The sequence below is a fragment of the Macrosteles quadrilineatus genome, unplaced genomic scaffold (assembly GCF_028750875.1).
Source record: "Macrosteles quadrilineatus isolate MER2022 unplaced genomic scaffold, UCM_ALF_1.0 Scaffold_2__2_contigs__length_208266976, whole genome shotgun sequence".
In the NCBI taxonomy this organism is placed as follows: Eukaryota; Metazoa; Arthropoda; class Insecta; order Hemiptera; family Cicadellidae; genus Macrosteles; species Macrosteles quadrilineatus.
In genome coordinates this window covers 150,466,609-150,481,302 of record NW_026542595.1, presented here as the reverse complement: position 1 = coordinate 150,481,302, position 14,694 = coordinate 150,466,609, and the positions used below count along the sequence as shown (strand labels likewise).

The following is a 14,694-nucleotide window of genomic DNA, read 5'->3' as shown; positions in this document are numbered from 1 at the left end:
TTTACATATGTTTTTTTTATGTTGTTATCTATAATATTTGTTATAAAACAATGTATTTGTAAATAAGGTTATTTGCTTATATCGATGCTCACTCCACTCGATTGGCAGATATGAGGCCGCATACCTAGTATTTTATTCATAATGGATAGTTTCCTATATCAGCTCTGATGTAGATGTCTCAAATACGGATTTATTAGTAAAATATTTTTTCACCACACTACAATGTTTTAGCCGCTTTACAAACTTTTATTGGAGGCCGAAAGTTATAAATTGCTGTCCATAGTCGAAATTCCAGCTGCCATCGTCATTTGGGGGCCGAGCATGTTTTATGGCCCTAGGGACGTAAAAAAAGCTGTTCGCTTATTGTAATAAATGCACAAGTGGTATCCGTATGTATTGCTTGCAATTTACTTGTTTTATGGTCAACGCTGCCTATCAACTATTTATCATTATTTTTGCTGATTCCTCAAAATATTTCTTCACATAACCTTAAAGTTTTAGTTTTGTTGACTTAAGTGTAAGTTATTATTGTGGTGAATAGGGTAGTGTATTTTAGACATTCCATCCCTATGTTAATTTTGTAGTCTGTTATAGATAATAACCTGTTTGTAACCTGTTGTAATTGATGTGAGCCACCGACAGATTGCGCTGATCAGAATTACTGATTTCTTTCTTTGCCTAATTAAACTGATGGAACGACTTATTGTGAGCTATAGCAACTTTTATGACCAATCAGCAGCAAAATACTAGGACAAAAATATAATTCTAGACACTGCCACATGCTGTGACTGGCTCACACAACTATGTCTGGCGACAGCTGGTCCATATAAATGGGATGTCTATATTGTGGTGAAAAATAGCGTTCATACCTGAAGTCAAAAATGAGAAAAAACTATTTCGCCACTGAGATTGACACTCGCTGATAAAGATATACGTTACAGACCGTCATAGATTAAGGAGTAGACGTCTGTGTATTACGTCAATTTTGAATCGTTAAATCAGATTTGGGTAAGAGATCCACTGCTCCGATGCTAGTATTTTTAACGGATAAATAATGTTGCAACAAATTATTAAAACTATTGGAATGACTACGATAAAATGTGTATAATCCATGATATACCATTGAATATGTATTAAAAATACCAGGTAATTATATTTATTAACGTACTGCTTTACTTGCTAATATCAAAGTCGTCATAAACTTACTCTTTGCCAAAAGCAAGGATTTTCGGTGACACAGAAATTCAACACACATCATAAATATCAATCACTTTTTGACTAAGTATTTAGATGACTAATTTTGATAAGAGTTAATTTTGTATCACATTGAGCTCACGCAAGTCAGGTCGCGTGCTGGCACGGGATTACATGAGAATAATCGCCTACAAAAAGATTTGATTTTGACACTCAATGCTAAACACGCAACGTATAGTGTAAACATTGTGGAACATACGAAACTGGATATTTGTGGCACTCGGTGCACGGATATGATGGTTTGTTTCGTTTTTTTTTGGGATTGTAAAACAAATAATGGATTTTCGACCGTCTTTGTTTTAGTGTGCATTTGGTAATAGTGTTCGTAATTATTTTATTGTGAACATTTATTTACGTTAACATTTGTGGGAATTTAAAGGCTATAGGGAGAGAAAGTAGGTACAGTATAAACGTGACATTCCGTTACTGAGTTTGTGTATATGTGTTAGTGTTAAAATATTTTATACTTTACATTTCCTCATTTACTTTATGTTATAGGGTGACAAAAAAGTCTGGAAACGGCTTGATATCTTTTTAACTAAATTCGTTAGAAAATTCAAACCTTTCACATCAACTTATATGTATGAAAACTACTTTTTGCAAGTATTACCATTTTTTTACCTTCACCAGGGGACGGCCCACGAGGAGAAGGTACATAATCTTTAATGTAAGCATAGGTTGATATGCACATCATTTTAAAGGTCTGGTCAAGTGGAGTTTATTGCCAGAAACCGCGTCAAAAAAGGTTCATTCGTTACAAAATGGCGGCATTTCAAAGTTCTTGCGGAATATACCTGCACAGGCCTTAGTAATGGTAAATACTCATAGTCAAAATTAGCCGGGAAATCTGAAACCCGTTTACATTTGTTTTGAAGATTGAATAAACTTAGTCTATGGGCTAGTTGACTTTAAAATACAATTTCAGCTCTCAAGATAATGTTTAATACGAGTATTTACCAATATTAAGGCCTGTAAAGGTATATTCCACAAGAACTTTGAAATGCCGCCATTTTGTAACAAATGAACCTTTTGAGATGTGGTTTCCGGCAATGAACTCCACTTGACCAGACCTTTAAAATGGTGTGCATATCAACCTATGCTTACATTAAAGATTTTGTACCTACTCCTTACGGGTCGTCACCTGGTGGAGGTAAAAACATGAAAATGCTTGGAAAAAGTAGTTTTTATACATGTAAGTTGATGTTAAAAGTTTGACTTTTCTAACGGATTTAGTTAAAAAGATATTAAGCCGTTTCCAGACTTTTTGTCACCCTGTATAATGGTTATAGATTGTTAATTTACATTTTATTTATTTTGTTTATTTATTGACTGTTTGTAGCCAACTCCTTACATGTTTCAAGTGTGATTCTTAAGTGAATTAGTGGCCTTATTCTGTTCAGGTAATTATTTTCATTTCTGTTACAGTTTGCTAAGATTAGACTTTTAGTAACAGACTGTGTTAAAAGAATATTTATGGCTGGCACAAATCTAATACTGATATGAAATTAAACTAATGGATTAATGTAAAATATGTTTCAATCATATTTCTAGGAACAGCTCTTGCATTTTGAATCGCTATTTTCCCAATTTTCATTACTGTACCTTTGAGATCCATCTTTTTTTTAGATAATATGATAAAGGTTAGTTAGTCAAGATATTATTGTGTACGCCCTGGACATAAATAATAGTCACTGAAGACACACATATTTATAATAATAATGAGGAGCAAAAGATGGTTTATCAAAAAGAAAGATATAAGGCTTTCGAACCAAGAATAATCATTACGAAAATCCCCTTTGAACCTGAATTGCTTCTATTTGCTAATAGATAACATAAACTTGTACAACCGCATTAAACTCTTACTAAAAATATACGGACTTTACAAGAAATAGGAGGACAAATTATAAATCATAAAAAACGTATAAGACTTAATTTTATACTTTCATCGTTTTAAAACATGTGCAGTTTATGCCTTTATAGAAAAAATTTACTTTAAAGGGGTAGCAGTAATATAATTCCTTATTTAGACACCAAACATGGTTCAACTCATGACATTGTAAGGGTATTAATTCCCTTACAATTCAATATGACAAACACTTGACTTGGCGATTTGTCAGTTGTTACGAAACAACATTGGAAACCCGATCTGCATAGAATGCTTGACTCAGCAGCTGAGGCATTTAAAAAGCTGCGTCGGAGTCAGAATGAATGACTTACTACAGAGGTACCTAGTAATAGGTTTCATCACTAGGCCAAACGTCTAACGAACAAGGCGAAGCCAAAGTTAGAGATGAAGAGAGCAATATTTTGGATATACTTCACCATTCTTAGCTAATTAATTCACAAAAACCCATTGTGTATATCGCTGTATGCTATTGTCCAACATTGTTTCCGTTTTGGAAAGGTAAATGTGTGACATATTAAAATGGCATAACAGAACTATAGAGCGTAATAGCTAGCAATAGTATATTTCACTACTAGTAATGAAACTGTCCAATTTCGGGGCGAGATAGTGTTCCGAGTCGAAGACGAGCTTGTAAAACAATACTTTGCCCCAAAATGGAACTTCCGTGACGATTATTGAACGATACTTTACATCACGATGAAAAAAACTACTTCATCAAACATAAAAAAAATTCAGTTTTAACTTTTTTGACGCCAGGCAAAGTATTGTTTGTGTAGCGAAAGTAATGTTTATGTAGCGAAAGTAATGTTATGTCAGAAAAAGTATGCTTATCATTATTTGTTTTTTGTGTATCTAAATTGACGATTTCGACGATCTCAGCTGCATGGAAATGGGCTATTTTCATATACAGAGCGATGGAAACGTTTTTATATCCCAAACTAACAGGTCTTTCTCCTGTAAACAATAGAATATTTCATGTGACATAAACAATTGCAGAATCAAGAACTTACAGAGGAAAGAGAATTTTAACAATAGAACGACTAATATCGGGTTGTTTACTGTGTTCTATTTGCAAGAAAACTGACAACAGCTGCTTCATCTAGATGGAATGGATCTAGATGGATTCGGGTTTAAAAATTAGTTATTTTCCTACAGTTGCCTGACAATGCGGGCCTTCTTGAACTGATGATAGCACACAAAGTAGCTAATTATTTACTTACTTTTTCCGCACTCATTTTACTTTTTCCACACTCTTTTTTTGCCGCACTCCAGTAATCCAGTATTCCAACAAAACAATACAGAACAGTATGCTTTTATTAGGCGCTAGAAAAATTTACTTAATAAACATAAACTCAAGCTTAACAGTTATCAGACAACCCAAAACAAAGCTTTAGATTTTACTTTATTATTATATAAACTCTTTTGGCATTAGCGTTGGACTTTAAATTCTTTTCACTGCTCAAAATACTGTTGGTTAAATATACTTTTACTGTATGGACAAAATATTGAAGTACAAGAAGTGTCCTGAGACTTTTCTAACTTTTTAATGGAAACCTACCGATTTAATTGGTTATATTTGAGCGCGTACATTTGTTTTACAGCAAGTTCATATTCACGCAATTTCGCTTTTAGTATATGTAAAGATTACTCTCTCCTGGGTCGTTTATTTTCTCAGAGTTCGTACGAGCGAAAAAATGTCATAAAGGAGGTAAAACGAGAGTTGTTTGTGACAATTTGCGAATATTAAACGTCTGTCAGTCAAAGCTCCATTATTTGTTTTGCCATCTCACAGAACAGTCAATATTATCTGTATTGAACACAAACATTCAGTTTTATATCTTGTTTCTTAATAAGGTAGTATTTTTAGCTCGCGTAAGGTCGCATGTCTCATATTGGATTCAATAATCACAATGTGTTTGTACGGCGATGCTTGTAAACAGTTTATCATGACGAGCTACGTGTGGGTAAATATCAAATCACAGTTTGTCATCAAATACGCTTAGTGAAAATTGTGTTTGGTTACCTTTAAATGTATTTTATGCATTTGATGTAAACCAGCACATTTTGTTTACGATTGAATTCTAAAAATGTTAGTCATTGTTACTTTTATTCCTCCCTTCATTCTTCTTTGTTTATGAAAATATGTTTCAATAGTTTACTACACTTTCCCTTAATTCTCTTGACATAGCAGAAATTCTTTAAAACGATTCTTTGTGTATTTCCCTATACCCAATAATCTGATTTTTAACTTAAAACTATATACTCTACAATAATTATTTTTTTTTAAATATATCGTTTATTAACTTGATATCATTTACATAACTACTTATCCTTTAAACGACTTTGAACGCTGATATATCTTCACATATATGTTACTACTGAAAAGAATCAACATTCAATTGATAGTTTAAGTAATATGCCTACTTCGTCATTCCCCTTGTTAAAACAATATTCACACGCATTTTAGTCTATAATTTTAAAATATTTACTTGTAATGGATGGAGATATTTTTACGCTGCCAATACACCAGATTGTGCATCTTAAGGTGAATATTAATGAATGATGAACGTTAAATGAATGAGGATGAGGTGACAGCTTTGTAGCTGATCAAGGTAATATCAAAAATCAATATTGTTAAAATATTCAAAATAGTAATTTAGATGGCATAGCAGAAAAGGTGAAACCATGGAAAACAAGTAGGGACCAGAAGTTCAAAGCCAGGCTCGAACGAGGGCACGTTCTCGTGTAGTGCCTTCAAATTCTGGACGGACAAACTTGTACAGTAGCCAAGCTGCATGGCATAACTGCTTGCGTCTGTCGTCTTTGTAGGCGCGAGCGGGCGCATCGTTGTGATCGCTTTAATTAAATGTAAAATTTTGTCACTTGTAACACACTACAGTATTGGAAACGATAATAGCAAAAGAGTAAACTTTGATGGTTTGCCTTGACTATCGGAGATAATTTTTTTTGTGTGAAATATGGCATATTTCTAAAGATGCAAATTTAAACAGTTTCACTTTTCCCCTTTTAATACTTGTTGTCATATTGCTAGAAACAAAAGGGTTTGTAAATAAATAAGTTGCAAAGGGCTAAAATTATTCTTTTTCTCCATCCGGGTAAAATGCCTGAATTACAGAACATCAGTTACATTTTTTTATGAGCACATCTGTCCGAGTCAGGGGTTGTAGTGTATATATTCTCATTTTTGATAGACTATATCTTATCCATTATATTTGATTTTTCTAATAATTAATTTTCACTCTAGTTATAATTGACATGCCATCTGTTACATGAGCTATGCTCAAATTTGTAATGTTTTTTATGGCAAATAATGAGTTTGAGTTATAGATAGCAATCTTGGTCCAATGGTTTAAATTAAGGATCAGATAAAAAATATAAAATTATATTGCTTTTATGATTTACAATGTTTATAATTCTGTTACATTGCTTCTAACTGAAATAGTACTCCTTTATCAATATTTTTACATTAACTGAGACGATATTTAAACTTGAACTGTACTTGAAACAAAAATGTGTATAAATAAAGTACGGTGAAATCATTTTCTGAAATACTGTAATGTAAAAATAGTTTCAAGCGGAAATGTAAATTAAGACAGAGAGAAATATATTGTAAGAATCAAAATCTGAAAGGATTGATAAAGAAGGGAGGTGGGCTATTCATGAATAGAAGATGGGCACACAATGGGGCTCAAGCCTTGGGCTTTTTTGAAAACATTGTCAAAAGCTGACACGTCTTCATTCAGCGCAACTCTAGTCTCCAACTTAGACCATCCTTGTCGATATTACCCTTAGTATCAGTGTTAGGGTAACATTACCAAATTAGAATAAATAGTTGTAGTTAGGGTTATGGGATGCTCAATTAGAACTTAATGGTGTTAAATATTTTCATTTTCGAAAAAAACTTGAGCTTTTCAACAGAGATAACAATAAAGTAGTAAAGTATTTGTCTACAACAATGTCTACAATCAAAAATGCATACCCACTCAATTCGTGGTTTACGAAAAAATAATAAATTTTCATTCCTGATGATACATTGGCGATGCGTTTAAATGATTATTTAGGTAAATTTGCATCTGGTGTAAATAACAAAGGACGAAAATAACATAACTGACTATCGCTTATAAATTTTATTTCCAAAAGTGTAGTTTGTTATGAAACAATGTTTTATTGTTGATATAGTACCATGAAACATGAATTAAACATACCCTTGGATTTTCAACCGTTACGGATCTACTTAATCTTTAGCAATTTTTAGGATATGTTTCTGTACGTTTCACCATGGATTAAGCATACTAAGCGAGTATTTTTATGCGTATGTTATTTCCGGTTACGGTATTTCAATTGTCTTAAAACCTACCTCCTTTAAACATGAATTCCAGCCTATTAAAACGATATATTAGTAATAATAAGCTTACTGCCTCAGCTTTGGTATAATAACCCAATAATTGTTTATTTAAAAATCTCTTATCATGTCTTTTAAAATCTTTTATTTAACATGTGAGGGCTCGGATTTAAAACACCCAATGCAATTTCCTTTTAATAAACGTTAAAATATCAACGGCGTTAGTTACATAAAATATAAGAATGAAAACTGGAAATTTTACAAATGAATGACGATTCTCAAGTCAACGATACAAGTACGCTTCGATTTGACTAGCGATATCTCCCCAAAATGAGGTAATTATTTTTTTACAAAACACAAAAATCAACTTACAACGAACGAGTCCAACACGGTAACAGGGAAATCTAATTAACCAGATCAGGCGGGAAACTAGGCTCAACAGTTTGTATTTGCCTCCCCCCCCTCTCACTAATGTGCTGAAGGAGGTGAGGGGGGGGGGTTGTAAAATATGCAAAACATTGACACCCCTGTAAAACAACGCGGCGAGCATCGGAGAAAAGTTACACACAGTTGGAAATTGCTGGGTGTGAAAATTTTGGGGGAGGTGAAAAATTAGGTGAATACGAGGTTTGCCCTTTTGAGCTCGGTTGGTGTGGTTTGTTCATTATTTTACAAACAAATATTTAAAATACACAGCAATTAAAATGGCTATAAACAATTTTGTTAAAATAAGGTTTATTATTCCTACAGTATCGATTCAGTTAGTTTGCAAACAAGGTAAAATGGAAAACATAAAGTAACTCATTCAATTTAATGTTATTTAAATAGGGTAGATCATTTTAATCAAATTGTAAACTTGAATCCAAATATTTTTAAAAATTATGTGGGCTACATAAAAATGGAATTGTAAACTGTATCCGTAAAAGTAAAAACTGCACAATAATGTCGTAAATTGAGATGAAATTCACAAAAAATCTATATTAATAGGCAAACATGTTTCTTTAAAACCGTTTTTCTCAGCTCTTGTGCATCGCTACATCGCAGGGGAAATCTGCCCATATTGTTAAAAAGGTATTTTCCTGTAGATGTGCAGAATTGCTTTAAAAATTCAAATAACGAGATAACAACAAAACATAAACAGGAAATCAAAGCAAATGGAAGAAATTCTAATCACATGTTTTTTTTTAACAGAGTGGGGTGAAAAGATCAGTCTGTATATTACATATTTTGGCCGAGTTTTCGACCACTTGACGACCTCTTGTTAACATAGATATAGCCTACAGATAACATATATTTAGACTTTCTGGACTATTGAAAACTAAGAGTTTCCTTTGGTAAATCCCATTACTGTATAGACACTGTAAATATCACCTATCCACGACACAACGAAAGATGAAAATAGCTTTATGTAAAGCTAATCACTTACAAGCAAACTATTAATTTTAAAACTGTATTTGGACAGGATTTAATTGGTCTTAACCCTATGTTCAGTAGTAAAGCTACTTTTATCATAGACTTTTATCTATGCTTTTATGTAAGCTTTCAGGATTAATTAGGTTGGATGATTTATGCGCTATCGGCCAAACATTCATGTTTTTTTTAGAATATAGATTACTCAGTTGCATTCCAAATCTATTGGTAATAGTAATACAGTAATAAAAGTAATTTATTTTCATTACTAATACCATTATTCAAAAAATATATATAAAAAAATACTTTGGATGGCATCAACAATAACTACTGCTATAAATTGTACTTGATATACGAATATCTATTACTTTAGCAATACTGTATAAAATAATTCACGACAAAAAGTTAAGGGGGCACCCGGGTTTGAACCGGGGACCTCTCGATCTGCAGTCGAATGCTCTACCACTGAGCTATACCCCCGATGATGCTGCGCCGCCATCACACCAATACTTGAATGCTTTGGCACTAAACAAAGGTTGATGACCTAAAAAAATCTTCAGCTAAATATGACTTACTGTACTTTAGATGAGCTATTTTTTTTTGCATAAACCAAAACGGCTCCATTTGAAGAAAGTTAGTATTGGATGCGGTTTTACATTTTTAGGTTCACGTTCAGTAATATGTCAAAACGCAAATATTTTAGTTAAATTAAAAAACAACAATGTTTAGAATTTTGCTCTATGTGGTTGGTAGATATAAAATAAAAACGGAACTTTGTATTTTTACATAACATACAAGCTAAAGATCCGCCTAACCTTCAAGTTATAGATTTTAGATAATAACATTTACGCTATCTATGAGACGGCTTTGTGTAAAGAATGAAAATCTTTATGTTTTAAATTATTAGCCTACATTATTCATTGGATAAATTCGAGACAAAATAAATCCGGAGTGTATGTAGTCAACCTGTCGCTTTGCAATGCCCGATTTTACTTTTATTGTGAAGCTTTCCGACATACAAAAAGCTATTCAGTGTAATACTAAAAAACCTTCACAAACACATTCAGACAATCCATACATTATGATGTCAAAATCTGTTATACTTTACTATCACAAATTTAGGTATAGTATTGCAAACAGACGTGGACACCACTTGAACATTAGCTTTTAGTGCAAGTACTAAATATTTGATTTTATTAAAACCTATGACATTTTAACGTTCCGTTACGGGTTTTAACACTGCACAAGGCTGTTCAAATACTTTTCAAACATATTTTTCCCCGAATACGCAGAAGGGAGGTATGTGGTACTGGTAGTTAGGGCAGAAGTAACCGGCGCCTTTGAAGACCCTTCGACCGTGCATACACCGACCTCATGTAGGGTAATGCCTTGTAATGCTCAATACTTGAGGCTCATGATGCGTTGCTCAACCAGTGTACAGTATACAGTATTTTATATCCTGCAGATCTGTGTAAAGAAACAAATGGACCAACAAGATATTATATAAGCTTACTTGTTGTGATAACATAGCCAAAAATGGCTATTGAAAAGTTTTTTGGTTGTATACAGTTTAGTTACAAAGATATTTGTAATATTTCTTCAGTATGAATTCTCCGTTGCAGGCCGTGCAGGCTAAAGGTCGAGTCACACATCAGTTACGGCACGTTGCAGTCCAGTTACTTCAGGCACGTCACAGTTAACAAAAACATTCTTTAATTGATTTTCAATTGAGCTATCTACACTCATCCGTTGCAGTTTCGTCAGTCGCTCTGCCAGCATCCGTCAGTAAATTTCGGATTTCTCTTCACCGATATTTTTTATTGTTCGGACGCCTGACGGACGAGTTTGAGGTTAGAAAATAGTCATTTTTTATTTAAATGATCGAGTTTATATTTTTAGTAATTTTTGAAACAATCAACAAGAAGAAATATGAAAATTTCATAGAGTATTGTGTTTTAATTAAATATTTTTGACTGTAACAATACTGTAAATAAAGTCATGGAAGAGTGACTGAATCCAAATGACTGGCAGTTTGACTGAGAAATTGACGATGCAACTGTGACTGTACTGATGCGTGAATCGACCTAGCATTACTTGTTATATTCCAAGTTTGTTTTTATATTTTGTTTTAGACTTTCAAATAAGTTTTCCGCAAAGAGGAATTAGGTTTGCTTTGGAGATAACATTCTTACTTTGATGAAATTACAAAAAAACCACCTATAATAAAATAATAATTTACCTCAAATTAATAAAAAATACATATATGTAAAATAACTTATTCCACATCAATTAAGAAAAATGCCAGCAACAACGCATTATTGTTCAATATATGACCCAACCAATTGGAAGGGATGAAGAATAAAAATACAATGTACTAGATTCTCTCTGAAGTCCCTTAAAGCTTTGAACAGCAAACATATAACAATGCAGATTTTTTTTATTTTTGTGCAACAACGTTCAAAACCCGATTTTACAGATATTTTCGACATTTCGTACATGGGTATAGGGCCTTAAAATTTAAAATAAAATCATAACCATAAATACATGAGTGGTCATATAGTCATATCTAACAGAATACAAGTAATGATATAATTGTTCGTAAATATGTAATATTAATATTTTTCTACTGTAGACGATTTTGCACGCAATTTGTTTTTCTCACAGATTGCTCTTGGGTGACCCCATCTGACATCAGGCCCCATATCCCACGATTGCAGCAGTATGATGCTGTTACTGTGTATGTGAGGGGGGCTAGGGGGGTCTTTGCCCCCCCCCCGTCCCCCTCCTAGCAGATCGATCGTGAGCTGTGACGTCACCAGTGTTTGGGTGGACGTTCATAGCCTACTCGTGGGTCGCCGCAAATTCACTGATAACAATCCGCCAAATCTGTTTAGGTATTTTTCATTTGTGGTAGCACTAAGTTTAAATAGAATATTTTTCCTCGCTAAGAGTTTGTAGGACTTGATTCAGGAATAACGGAATCAGTCAATTTAAATTACCGGTTCCCTGATATAAAAACATTATACGCTTAGGTTTGTAACGTTGGATTTTGACATTCGGTCACAAGAGTTGTGCAGATCGTAAAGGTGGGATGAAAAACCCACATGAATAATTAAATCGCTTAACGTGTAAAAATTATTTATTTGCCTTAACCCAAGCATGAACTTAATGTTCAGTATTTTAAAATTAAACTTCAAATCATCTGCTTCTATTAGAACAAGTCCTGCCAAATGTAGCACTGATATAAATAAATAATAACTCCGCCACAGCCAACCTGCAGACTAAACGGATTTCTATTTACCTGGATAGATTTGCACTAAAATACTCCCGATAGTCACATTTCTTTCCGATTTATATAACATTGTGAGTACTTAGGTTTGCTGCTACAGGGAAGGTAATGAAATGTTTTATTGAAATGTCTATAGCTTTGTATGAAGTAAACAACCATTAATTTATTCTACATAAAAATAGAAAGGGAATTTTTAATTTACACTTTTTTATTTGACCCATAACTGTTAGGCATAAAACAAATTATTACTAAATTATTTCTTTTTTTAAGCTCTACAAAATGGTTTAGAAATATAATTCGAATTTTGTATTTTCAGGGTCAAATGGGAAAAACAAATTTTTATCTCATAAAATCAATTTGTATCTCCCATAAACACGGTTCAAGTCAGATCATGCTTGTTCGTGAATTCGTTCGAATAAACGTATGTTTATCCTACATGACTCGAACTTTATCAAAATCTCCTATATTATCTTCGTACTCATAAGGTTAAATTGTTCTCTTTTGACTCTTCAGTTTGTAATTTCGTGATCCAAAGGGTGTGTCTAGAAGGATAAAAATTATGAATTCAGTTATCACATTTTTTTAAAGTTATTTTTTTTCTAAAACCAGCCGACAATTGAGTAACAATACTAGCTTTAAGTCTAATCACTTCTATCTTAGAAAAAAACTAACTTCAGATCTATAATCCGTTTTACCACAGGAAATTTAATCCTTACTACATAATGCAAACATATCAAATTTATGCTACGTATAAATAAAATGTCTCTGATTAGGCACTATTTGTCAAGGAAACGAAAAATACTGCAATAAATGAACACATCAATCTCGTTCAATAAAGATATTCCGATTGTGGAATTTTCTATGACATCAAACAATTGTATAATCCAGCGATCAATTCATCGATATGTTTTATCGAGGCAAATAAACAATAGCTCTGAATGGCTAGATGTAATTACATTGAGCGAGTGACAAGGTGCATTGGCGGTCAGCCAGAACTCTTCTCACTGATGCGATAAACGAAAACTGAAGCTGATATCAACAGCTGAGAGCCCACCAGCGATGTGAGCATTGGGCTACATGATATTATTGTTGATAGGGCAGATGTGAGCATTGGGCTACATGATATTGTCGATACTGAAGATGTGAGCATTGGGCTACATGATATTGTCTATAATGGAGATGTGAGCATTGGGCTACATGATATTGTCTATACTGGAGATGTGAGCATTGGGCTACATGATATTGTCTATAATGGAGATGAGAGCATTGAGCTACATGATATTGTCGATACTGGAGATGTGAGCATTGGGCTACATGATATTGTCTATACTGGAGATGAGAGCATTGAGCTACATGATATTGTCGATACTGGAGATGTGAGCATTGGGCTACATGATATTGCCTATACTGGAGATGAGAGCATTGAGCTACATGATATTGTCGATACTGGAGATGTGAGCATTGGGCTACATGATATTGTCTATACTGGAGATGTGAGCATTGAGCTACATGATATTGTCGATACTGGAGATGTGAGCATAGGTCTACATGATATTGTCTATACTGGAGATGTGAGCATAGGTCTACATGATATTGTCGATACGGGAGATGTGAGCATTGGGCTACATGATATTGTCGATACGGGAGATGTGAGCATTGGGCTACATGATATTGTCGATACGGGAGATATGAGCATTGGGCTACATGATATTGTCTATACTGGAGATGTGAGCATTGAGCTACATGATATTGTCGATACTGGAGATGTGAGCATTGGGCTACATGATATTGTCTATACTGGAGATGTGAGCATTGAGCTACATGATATTGTCGATACGGGAGATGTGAGCATTGGGCTACATGATATTGTCTATAATGGAGATGTGAGCATTGAGCTACATGATATTGTCAATACAGGAGATGTGAGCATTGGTCTACATGATATTGTCGATACGGGAGATATGAGCATTGGGCTACATGATATTGTCTATACTGGAGATGTGAGCATTGAGCTACTTGATATTGTCGATACGGTAGATGTGAGCATAGGTCTACATGATATTGTCTATACTGGAGATGTGAGCATAGGTCTACATGATATTGTCTATACTGGAGATGTGAGCATTGGGCTATATGATATTGTCTATACTGGAGATGTGAGCATTGGGCTACATGATATTGTCGATACGGGAGATATGAGCATTGGGCTACTTGATATTGTCTATACTGGAGATGTGAGCATAGGTCTACATGATATTGTCTATACTGGAGATGTGAGCATTGAGCTACATGATATTGTCGATACTGGAGATGTGAGCATTGGGCTACATGATATTGTCTATACTGGAGATGTGAGCATTGAGCTACATGATATTGTCGATACTGGAGATGTGAGCATTGGGCTACATGATATTGTCTATAATGGAGATGTGAGCATTGAGCTACATGATATTGTCAATACAGGAGATGTGA

At 33.8% G+C, this 14,694-nt stretch overlaps 1 non-coding gene across 1 annotated transcript; it reads right to left on the bottom strand.

The window, feature by feature from the left end:
* Positions 1–9,341: 9,341 nt before the first annotated feature.
* On the bottom strand, positions 9,342–9,413 carry Trnac-gca (transfer RNA cysteine (anticodon GCA)). The gene has a single exon. It is a non-coding gene; the product is annotated as a tRNA-Cys (tRNA).
* Positions 9,414–14,694: the final 5,281 nt, after the last annotated feature.